Source organism: Bufo gargarizans, chromosome 2 (assembly GCF_014858855.1).
Source record: "Bufo gargarizans isolate SCDJY-AF-19 chromosome 2, ASM1485885v1, whole genome shotgun sequence".
Classification (NCBI taxonomy): Eukaryota; Metazoa; Chordata; class Amphibia; order Anura; family Bufonidae; genus Bufo; species Bufo gargarizans.
Genome location: NC_058081.1, coordinates 717,612,748 through 717,624,302, shown reverse-complemented (window position 1 = coordinate 717,624,302; position 11,555 = coordinate 717,612,748).

Here is an 11,555-nt window from a genome sequence, read left to right as displayed (position 1 = left end):
TGTGGCCTAACTGGATCGGAGGCGTGGCTTAGCGGGACCTAGGAGCTGGGTTTTAAGTCCGTCTTTTGAGGGCGGCCTGAATTGACACCCTACCTGCCCAATGAACTGTGATTTCCACAGCACTCTGCTCCCTTAAGAAAAATGGCTGGGTTGTTATGGAAACCTGGTGTAAAACTGAGTGTATGTTAAGGACTTGCGAGCTTCTATTGGCTGATAAGGGACATGTGACTGTGTGTATGGCTGTTGGTATATGAAGTTGGGATCTGAAGAGAGACCTGCAGGCTTCTATTGGCTAATTTAGGTCATGCGATGTGCCATATTTTAATTTTTGGGGAATATCTCAGGAACAGTGTGTGCTAGAGAGCTGGGACCCGGTCTAAAACCTTCCCGGACACCTGATGTACTGTGATTGTAAATGCGACCGTGCAGATTCCTTTAGCAGACATACATACTAGGGATCGACCGATTATCGGTTTTACCGAGCAGCACAGGGGAGAAGGAAGTAGTGTCTCCCTCCCCCCTGTGCCGCTGCTGCCGCTGCCACCAATGAGAGGAGGGAGGACAAGAGGAGGGGAGGGGCTTTGGCCACTGCGTCACCAATGAAGATAATTCTCTCATTAATTCATATACAGGAGGCGGGAACTGGCTGCAGAATCGCATAGCCGGCTCCCGACCTCTATGACAAGTAGCTGCGATCTGCGGTAGTTAACCCCTCAGGTGCCGCACCTGATGGGGTTAACTGCCGCGGATCGCAGCTAACGCTCAAAGAGGTCGGGAGCCGGCTATGTGATTCTGCAGCCAGCACCCGCCTCCTGTATATGAATTAATGAGAGAATTATCTTCATTGTTGGTGCAGTGCGCCCCCCCACCCCAACCCCAGTATTAGACATTAGTGGCGCAGTGCGCCCCCCCAAGCCCCCCAGTATAAATCATTGGTGGTGCAGTGCACCCCCCACCTCAGTATTAATCATTGGTGGTGCAGTGCACCCCTACCCAAGCCCCCCAGTATTAATAATCAGTGGTGCAGTGCGCCCCCCCACACAAGTCCCCCAGTCAATCATTGGTGCCAGTGGCCACAGAGTCCCCTCACCTCCTCTAATTGGTGGTGCAGTGGCAGCTTCTGATCGGAGCCCCAGCAGTGTAATCCTGGGGCTCCGATCAGTTACCATGGCAGCCAGGACGCTACTGAAGCCACTGCCATGGTAACCTCCCTGCTGCTGTGTGCACAGAGCACAGGGCAGCAGGGAGAGTCTGAAGTCCTATTCACCCTGATAGAGACATATCAGGGTGAATAGGACAAGGGTTCTAGTCCCTAAGGGGGCTAATAGTAAAAAAAATATATATATACAAAAAAAAACACACACCAAAATATTAATTATAAATTAAAAAATATATATTTTCAAAAAAAAACTAAACCTACACGTTAACAATAGACATATTCATTTTCAGCAGATTTGTGTAGGATTTTTTTTCAAAAAATGAAAATTCACAGGATATCGGCTATCGGCTTGAAAGTTCACAGATTATCGGTATTGGCCCTAAAAAAATCTATATCGGTCGATCCCTAATACATACACACATACACTCAGCTTTATATATCAGATTTTAAAGCGCCATTAATTCCATGGCGCTGTACATCCAACCGGGGTTACCAGAAATAAAAATCACAGTAAATAAGAAACTATTAACAGACTGCTACAGAGGGGTAGAGGACCCTGCCCGCAAGAGCTTACAATCTATAAGAGAAGGGGAGACACAGTAGGTGAGGGTATAGGCTGCTATTGTGGCTGTGTGGTGGCAGCAGGCTCATTGCAGATGATAGGATTTCCTGAAAGAGCCTGATGTGTTGGAGTAGTGAGTCCCAGAGTAGGGGAGAGGCACGTGAGAAATATTGTAGTCGATTGTGTGAGGAACAGATGAGAGGAGAATTGAGGAGGAGGTCCTGTGAGGAATCTTAGAGATGTCCCGAACTTTGACCCTGTACCTTACAGTCAGCAGACACATTCCAGCCAATCAGCATACCCTCCCTCCTAGACCCTCCCACCTCCTATCAAATAGCAAGGACAGCATCCATCTTAGGGACAGCATCCATCTTAGGGACAGCATCCATCTTAGATTCATTCTGAAGCTGCAGTGTCACAAATTTGACTAAGTTGTAATCGCAATGCGACTAATACAGGTTATATTAATCGCAATGCAAATTCAACTTAGAGCTGGGTTCCTAATGGTTACAGTGGTGTGGTATCACCCCTGCCCCCGCCCCCCCCCCCAAAGCCATAATAAAGAGATAAAGAGAAAAAAACAGAAGTCACTAAGTCAGCTCCAATCAGATATTTGCATGGACCCAGAGTCTTGGTCTATGTGCAGATATCTGATTGGAGCTGACTTCTTATTTTCTCTTTTGCACATAAACGTTTAAACTATATTCCTTAGTAAAAATGACCAGTCCACACCATGTGGGTCTATATTTATGAGGGCCCCCCTGAGAAAAGATTATTAAATGTGGCCGGGTGGCCCCAGCCCACAGTTCAACCCAACACCTTATGTCTCCTGGCCTGGGGCCGTCTCTATAATAATCCACAGTAATTTATGAATGGGGTTAGGTTAATAACTTATTATTATTGGGGTATTATTAAAATAATTTGGTCTTTAAAGTCAGAGCCGCTCTACCTACCTCCTCCTCCCGGCACCAGAGACTCCTGCAGGGCAGCTGCCGCGGCTACCCACCGCTCACGCAGTGAGTCACACCCTCGCCCCCCTTTACCACGTGACGGTGCGACCAATACAACCATTATGAACTCAGACCTAAGTTGTAATCGCAATGCGAATAATGCAGGTTAGATTAATCGCATTGCGATTTCAACTTAGAGCTGCTGGGTTCCTAATGGTTGTTGTATTGCTAGTATATAACGAAGATTGAGAATATAGTGCTGCATTCGTTATATTCGTCAATTCTAGCAATACAACCATTAGGAACTCAGATCTAATTTGTAATCGCAAAGCGATTAATGCAAGTTACCACACTCTGCGTCAACTACGTAATTTTCCATGGGAGTTTTGCCATGGATCCCAAGGTGTTAGTCCCCTTGAAACAACTTTTCCATCACTATTGTGGCCAGAAAGAGTCCCTGTGGGTTTTAAAATTCGGCTGCCTATTGAAGTCTATGGCGGTTCGCCCGTTCGCGAACATTTGTGGAAATTCACATTCGCCGTTCGCGAACGGAAAATTTTATGTTCGCAACATCACTAAGTGAGGATCTGAGATTGCGTGTGGGGATGTATTGAGAAAGCATGGCAGAGAGGTAAGGAGGGTCCTTTATGTAGTTGTAAGTATTTTAAACTAAATTTGCTTGGCAATGGGGAGCCAGTGAAGGGATTGGCAGAGGGGGGAGGCAGAGGAGAAATAAGGGAAGAGGTGAGCAGAGTTGAGAATAGATTGGAGGGGAGCAAGAGTGCTTGACGAGAGGCCACACAGGAGGATGTTACAGTAGTCCAGGCAGCAGATGAGGAGAGCATGCACTAGTATTTTAGTTGACACAGGGGTGAGGAAGACTCAAATACGAGAAATGTTCTTAAGTTGGAAACGACTGTGGAGGTGAGGATTTCGATGTGTGGGCCAGCGAGACTGAAGAAAGTGTTGTGCTATTAACTGTGACAGACAGATCAGGTAGGGGGGCTGAGTGACATGGGGAAAAGACAATAAATGCAGTGTTCTCCATGTTGAATTTTAGGAAGTAGTAAGAGAAGGATAAAGATATTGCTGACAGACACGCTAGGATTCTGGATAGGAGGGAAGCAACATCAGGGCCAGAAAGGTAGATTTGGGTGTCATCAGCATAGAGGTGGTATTGGAAGCCATGGGACTGTATGAGTTGTCCCAGGCCGAATGTATAAGTAGAGAAAAGCGGGGGACCCAGGACAGAGCCTTGAGGGACAAAAAACAAAAAGGGGGCATGATGAGGAGGTAGTGTATGAATGGGAAACCCTAAATGTTCTGTTGGTGAGGTACGAGGAGATCCAGGAGAGAGCTAGGTCTTTGATGTCAAGTGAAAAGAGGATTTGTAGGAGAGGAGAGTGGTCAACAGTGTCAAAGGCAGGGGAAAGGTCAAAAAGGAGGAGTACAGAGTAGTGATGCGTAGCTTTGGCAGCTAGCAGATCGTTGATGACTTTGGTTAGGGCAGTTTCAGTGCAGTGATTTGGTCTAAAGCCCGATTGCATTTGATCAAAAAGTGAGTGAGATGAAAGGTGATAGGACAATTTGAGATGGACATGTTGTTTTAGAAGTTCGGATGCAAGTTGTAGTAGTGAAATGGGACAATAGCTGAATAAAGAGGATGTGTCCAGGGAAAGTATAATGAGTAGAGTTGAGCGAACACCAGGATGTTCGGGTTCGAGAAGTTCGGCCGAACTTCCCGGAAATGTTCGGGTTCGGGATCCGAACCCGAGCCGAACTTCGTCCCGAACCCGAACCCCATTGAAGTCAATGGGGACTCAAACTTTTCGGTACTAAAAAGGCAGTAAAACAGCCGAGGAAAGGGCTAGAGGGCTGCAAAAGGCAGCAACATGTAGGTAAATCCCCTGGAAACATATGTGGATAGGGAAATTAATTAAAATAAAAATAAAATAAATAAAAATTAACCAATATCAATTGGAGAGAGGTCCCATAGCAGAGAATCTGGCTTCACGTCACCCACCACTGTAACAGTCCATTGTCATATATTTAGGCCCCGGCACCCAGGCAGAGGAGAGAGGTCCCATAACAGAGAATCTGGCTTCATGTCAGCAGAGAATCAGTCTTCATGTCATAGCAGAGAATCATGCTTCACGTCACCCAACACTGGAACAGACCATTGTCAGATATTTAGGCCCAGGCACCCAGGCAGACGAGAGAGGTCCCGTAACAGAGAATCTGGCTACATGTCAGCAGAGAATCAGTCTTCATGTCATAGCAGAGAATCATGATTCACGTCACCCAACATTGGAACAGTCCATTGTCATATATTTAGGCCCCGGTACCCAGACAGAGGAGAGAGGTCCCATAGCAGAGATTCAGGCTTCATGTCAGCAGAGAATCAGTCTTCATGTCATAGCAGAGAATCAGGCTTCACGTCAGCCAAAACTGGAACAGTCCATTGTCAGATATTTAGGCCCCGTCACCCAGACAGAGGAGAGAGGTCCCATAGCAGAGATTCAGGCTTCATGTCAGCAGAGAATCAGGCTTCATGTCAGCAGAAAATCAGGCTTCACGTCACCCACCACTGTAACAGTCCATTGTCATAAATTTAGGCCCCGGCACCCAGGCAGAGGAGAGAGGTCCCATAACAGAGAATCTGGCTTCATGTCAGCAGAGAATCAGTCTTCATGTCATAGCAGAGAATCATGCTTCACGTCACCCAAAACTGGAACAGTCCATTGTCAGATATTTAGGCCCCGGCACCCAGACAGAGGAGAGAGGTCCCATAGCAGAGATTCAGGCTTCATGTCAGCAGAGAATCAGTCTTCATGTCATAGCAGAGAATCATGCTTCACGTCACCCAACACTGGAACAGTCCATTGTCAGATATTTAGGCCCAGGCACCCAGGCAGAGGAGAGAGGTCCCGTAACAGAGAATCTGGCTTCATGTCAGCAGAGAATCAGTCTTCATGTCATAGCAGAGAATCATGCTTCACGTCACCCAACACTGGAACAGACCATTGTCAGATATTTAGGCCCAGGCACCCAGGCAGAGGAGAGAGGTCCCGTAACAGAGAATCTGGCTACATGTCAGCAGAGAATCAGTCTTCATGTCATAGCAGAGAATCATGATTCACGTCACCCAACATTGGAACAGTCCATTGTCATATATTTAGGCCCCGGTACCCAGACAGAGGAGAGAGGTCCCATAGCAGAGATTCAGGCTTCATGTCAGCAGAGAATCAGTCTTCATGTCATAGCAGAGAATCAGGCTTCACGTCAGCCAAAACTGGAACAGTCCATTGTCAGATATTTAGGCCCCGGCACCCAGACAGAGGAGAGAGGTCCCATAGCAGAGATTCAGGCTTCATGTCAGCAGAGAATCAGGCTTCATGTCAGCAGATAATCAGGCTTCACGTCACCCACCACTGTAACAGTCCATTGTCATAAATTTAGGCCCCGGCACCCAGGCAGAGGAGAGAGGTCCCATAACAGAGAATCTGGCTTCATGTCAGCAGAGAATCAGTCTTCATGTCATAGCAGAGAATCATGCTTCACGTCACCCAATACTGGAACAGTCCATTGTCAGATATTTAGGCCCAGGCACCCAGGCAGAGGAGAGAGGTCCCGTAACAGAGAATCTGGCTTCATGTTAGCAGAGAATCAGTCTTCATGTCATAGCAGAGAATCATGCTTCACGTCACCCAACATTGGAACAGTCCATTGTCATATATTTAGGCCCCGGCACCCAGACAGAGGAGAGGTTCATTCAACTTTGGGTTGCCCCGCAATATAATGGTAAAATGAAAATAAAAATAGGATTGAATGAGGAAGTGCCCTGGAGTACAATAATATATGGTTAAGGGGAGGTAGTTAATGTCTAATCTGCACAAGGGATGGACAGGGCCTGTGGGATCCATGCCTGGTTCATTTTTATGAACGTCAGCTTGTCCACATTGGCTGTAGACAGGCGGCTGCGTTTGTCTGTAATGATGCCCCTTGCCGTGCTGAATACACGTTCAGACAAAACGCTGGCCGCCGGGCAGGCCAGCACCTCCAAGGCATAAAAGGCTAGCTCTGGCCACGTGGACAATTTAAAGACCCAGAAGTTGAATGGGGCCGAACCATCAGTCAGTACGTGGAGGGGTGTGCACACGTACTGTTCCACCATGTTAGTGAAATGTTGCCTCCTGCTAACACGTTGCGTATCAGATAGTGGTGCAGTTAGCTGTGGCGTGTTGACAAAACTTTTCCACATCTCTGCCATGCTAACCCTGCCCTCAGAGGAGCTGGCCGTGACACAGCTGCCTTGGTAACCTCTTGCTCCTCCTCTGCTTTGGCCTTGGGCTTTCACTTGTTCCCCTGTGACATTTGGGAATGCTCTCAGTAGCACGTCTACCAACGTGCGCTCGTACTCGCGCATCTTCCTATCACGCTCCAGTGCAGGAAGTAAGGTGGGCACATTGTCTTTGTACGGTGGATCCAGCAGGGTGGCAACCCAGTAGTCCGCACATGTTAAAATGTGGGCAACTCTGCTGTCGTTGCGCAGGCACTGCAGCATGTAGTCACTCATGTGTGCCAGGCTGCCCAGAGGTAAGGACAAGCTGTCCTCTTTGGGAGGCGTATCGTCATCGTCCTGCGTTTTCCCCCAGCCACGCACCAGTGATGGGCCTGAGCTGCGTTGGGTGCCACCCCGCTGTGACCATGCTTCATCCTCATCCTCCTCCACCTCCTCCTCATCCTCGTCCTCCTCGTCCTCCAGTAGTGGGCCCTGGCTGGCCACATTTGTACCTGGCCTCTGCTGTTGCAAAAAACCTCCCTCTGAGTCACTTCTAAGAGACTGGCCTGAAAGTGCTAAAAATGACCCCTCTTCCTCCTCCTCCTCCTCCTCCTGGGCCACCTCCTCTTCCATCATCACCCTAAGTGTTTTCTCAAGGAGACATAGAAGTGGTATTGTAACGCTGATAACGGCGACATCGCCACTGGCCATGTTGGTGGAGTACTCGAAACAGCGCAACAGGGCACACAGGTCTCGCATGGAGGCCCAGTCATTGGTGGTGAAGTGGTGCTGTTCCGCAGTGCGACTGACCCGTGCGTGCTGCAGCTGAAACTCCACTATGGCCTGCTGCTGCTCGCACAGTCTGTCCAGCATGTGCAAGGTGGAGTTCCACCTGGTGGGCACGTCGCATATGAAGCGGTGAGAGGGAAGGCTGAAGTTAGGCTGTAGCACAGACAGGCGAGCAGCGGCAGATGGCCCGCACTTTATGCAGCAGGTCTGACATGTCGGGGTAGTTGTGAATGAACTTCTGCACTACCAAATTCAGCACATGCGCCAGGCAAGGGATGTGCGTCAAACCGGCTGATCCCAGAGATGCAACGAGATTTCGCCCATTATCGCACACCACCAGGCCGGGCTTGAGGCTCACCGGCAGCAACCACTCGTCGGTCTGTTGTTCTATACCCCGCCACAACTCCTGTGCGGTGTGGGGCCTGCCCCCCAAACATATGAGTTTCAGAATGGCCTGCTGACGTTTACCCCGGGCTGTGCTGAAGTTGGTAGTGAAGGTGTGTGGCTGACTGGATGAGCAGGTGGAAGAAGAGGAGGAGGAAGTCGAGTAGGAGGAGGTGGCAACAGGAGGCAAAGAATGTTGCCCTGCGATCCTTGGCGGCCTAAGGACGTGCGCCAAACAGCTCTCCGCCTTGGGCCCAGCCGCCACTACATTTACCCAGTGTGCAGTTAGGGAGATATAGCGTCCCTGGCCGTGCTTACTGGTCCACGTATCTGTGGTTAGGTGGACCTTGCCACAGATGGCGTTGCGCAGTGCACACTTGATTTTATCGGATACTTGGTTGTGCAGGGAAGGCACGGCTCTCTTGGAGAAGTAGTGCCAGCTGGGAACAACATACTGTGGGACAGCAAGCGACATGAGCTGTTTGAAGCTGTCTGTGTCCACCAGCCTAAATTACAGCATTTCATAGGCCAGTAGTTTAGAAATGCTGGCATTCAGGGCCAGGGATTGAGGGTGGCTAGGTGGGAATTTACGCTTTCTCTCAAATGTTTGTGAGATGGAGAGCTGAACGCTGGCGTGTGACATAGTTGAGATGCTTGGTGACGCAGGTGGTGGTGTTGGTGGTACATCCCATGTTTGCTGGGCGGCAGGTGCCAACGTTCCTCCAGAGGGGGAGGAAGAGGCCGAGGCGGCGGCAGCAGCAGAAGAGGCCGAGGCGGCAGCAGCAGAAGAGGTAGCAGGGGGAGCCTGAGTGACTTCCTTGTTTTAAGGTGTTTACTCCACTGCAGTTCATGCTTTGCATGCAGGTGCCTGGTTATGCAGGTTGTGCTAAGGTTCAGAACATTAATGCCTCGCTTCAGGCTCTGATGGCACAGCGTGCAAACCACTCGGGTCTTGTCGTCAGCACATTGTTTGAAGAACTGCCAGGCCAGGGAACTCCTTGAAGCTGCCTTTGGGGTGCTCGGTCCCAGGTGGCGGTGGCCAGTAGCAGGCGAACTCTCTTGGCGGCGGGTGTTCTGCTTTTGCCCCCTGCTCCCTCTTTTGTTATGCTGTTGGCTCGGTCTCACCACTGCCTCTTCCTCTGAACTCTGAAAGTCAGTGGCACGACCTTCATTCCATGTGGGGTCTATGACCTAATTGTCACCTGCATCGTCTTCCACCCAGTCTTCCTCCCTGTCCTCCTGTTCAGTCTGCACACTGCAGAAAGACGCAGCAGTTGGCACCTGTGTTTCGTCATCATCAGAGACATGCTGAGGTAGTATTCCCATGTCCTCATCATCAGGAAACATAAGTGGTTGTGCGTCAGTGCATTCTATGTCTTCCACCGCTGGGGAAGGGCTAGGTGCATGCCCTTAGAAAACCCTGCCAGCGGAGTCTTCAAACAGCATAAGAGACTGCTGCATAACTTGAGGCTCAGACAGTTTCCCTGGTATGCATGGGGGTGATGTGACAGACTGATGGGCTTGGTTTTCAGGTGCCATCTGTGCGCTTTCTGCAGAAGACTGGGTGGGAGATAATGTGAACGTGCTGGATCCACTGTCGGCCACCCAATTGACTAATGCCTGTACCTGCTCAGGCCTTACCATCCTTAGAACGGCATTGGGCCCCACCAACTATCGCTGTAAATTATGGCGGCTACTGGGGTAGTTGGTACACTAGGACGTGTGGATGTGGCAGAACGGCCACGTCCTCTCCCAGCACCAGAGGGTCCACTAACACCACCACGACCATGTCCACGCCCGCGTCCCTTACTAGATGTTTTCCTCATTGTTACCGTTCACCACAATAAGAAAAAAATTATTTGGCCCAATGTATTGAATTCTAATTCAGGCCTTTTTTTACAGACACCTAACACTATCTGGTTATCTATTTAGGTACCGTATTACACTAATACAGGCACAGCAGTAACAACAGATTTAGCTGAATATAAATTGTAGGCCTAGTATTTAGGCGCTGGATGACAGATATACGTTTACGGACAGAATTAGACTTGGAAATGCACGGTAGCGTATTGAAGTTATTGAGGATGACCCTATCAGCACCTTCAATCTAATATACCCTTTTATGGATAGATTTAAAGTTGGCCTGATAAAGCAGAAACCACTGATTTAGGGAATTGCTAAGTTGGGAATTGTATTTCAACCCAGAACAAAAATATATCCTTTGCCAGACAGCAGACAGTATTACAATTGGCTAGCCACAGCTGAAACACCAGATTTAGGGTACTGCTATTTTGACAATTGTATTTCACCCCTCAATAAAATAGCAAGCACAGCCAAGCACCTGATGTAGGATATAGCAAAGAGAAGCACACTATTGATGGTTAAATGTATTTGGTGGCAGCTTGTGCTGGCACACCACAAGACACAAAATGGCCGCCGATCACCCCAGAAAAAAGTGACAGAAAAACGCTCTGGGTAGCCTAAAAACAGTGAGCAATTAAATAGCAGCAGTTGAATGATTCACAGCGGTAGATCGATCACTTCATTAAGTGTTTTTGCTGAGTAAATCCATGCCCTGCCTAATCTCGCCCTAACAGCAGCAGCTGCATCCTCTCCCTACACTGATCAGAGCAGAGTGACGTGCGGCGCTACGTGACTCCAGCTTAAATAGAGGCTGGGTCACATGCTGCACTGGCCAATCACAGCCATGCCAATAGTAGGCATGGCTGTAATGGCCTCTTGGGGCACGTAGTATGACGCTTGTTCATTGGCTGCTTTGCAGCCTTTCAAAAAGCGCCAAGAAAGCGCTGAACACCGAACCCGGACTTTTACGAAAATGTTCGGGTTCGGGTCTGTGTCACGGACACCCCAAAATTCGGTACGAACTATACCTCCTCATAGAAACTGATTAAATTAGTTTGGCATGACCGATCCCTCATGAAGCCATGCTGATATGGCGTTATTTGCTTATTTCCGTTGAGATGCTCTAAGATAGCATCTCTTAGAAAACCTTCAAACAGTTTACCCACAACAGATGTTAAACTTACCGGCTTATAGTTTCCAGGCTCTGTTTTTGGACCCTTTTTGAATATTGGCACCACATTTGCTATGCGCCAATGCTGTGGGACATTCCCTGTCAGTATAGAGTCCGCAAATATCATAAATAAGGGTCTGGCTATGACATTACTTATTTCCCTTAGGATACGGGGTGTATGCCCTCCGGTACTGGAGATTTGTCTATTTTAATCTTTTTAAGTCGCTGTTGTACTTCTTCCTGGGTCAGACAGGACACTTTTAATGGGGAAATTAATTTTACATTTCGCATTTCATCTGACAGTTTATTTTCCTCAGTGAATACATTGGAGAAAAAAATATTTAACAGCTTTGCTTTCTCCTCGTCGCTCTCTGCGACTCCCCCCTCATTACTCT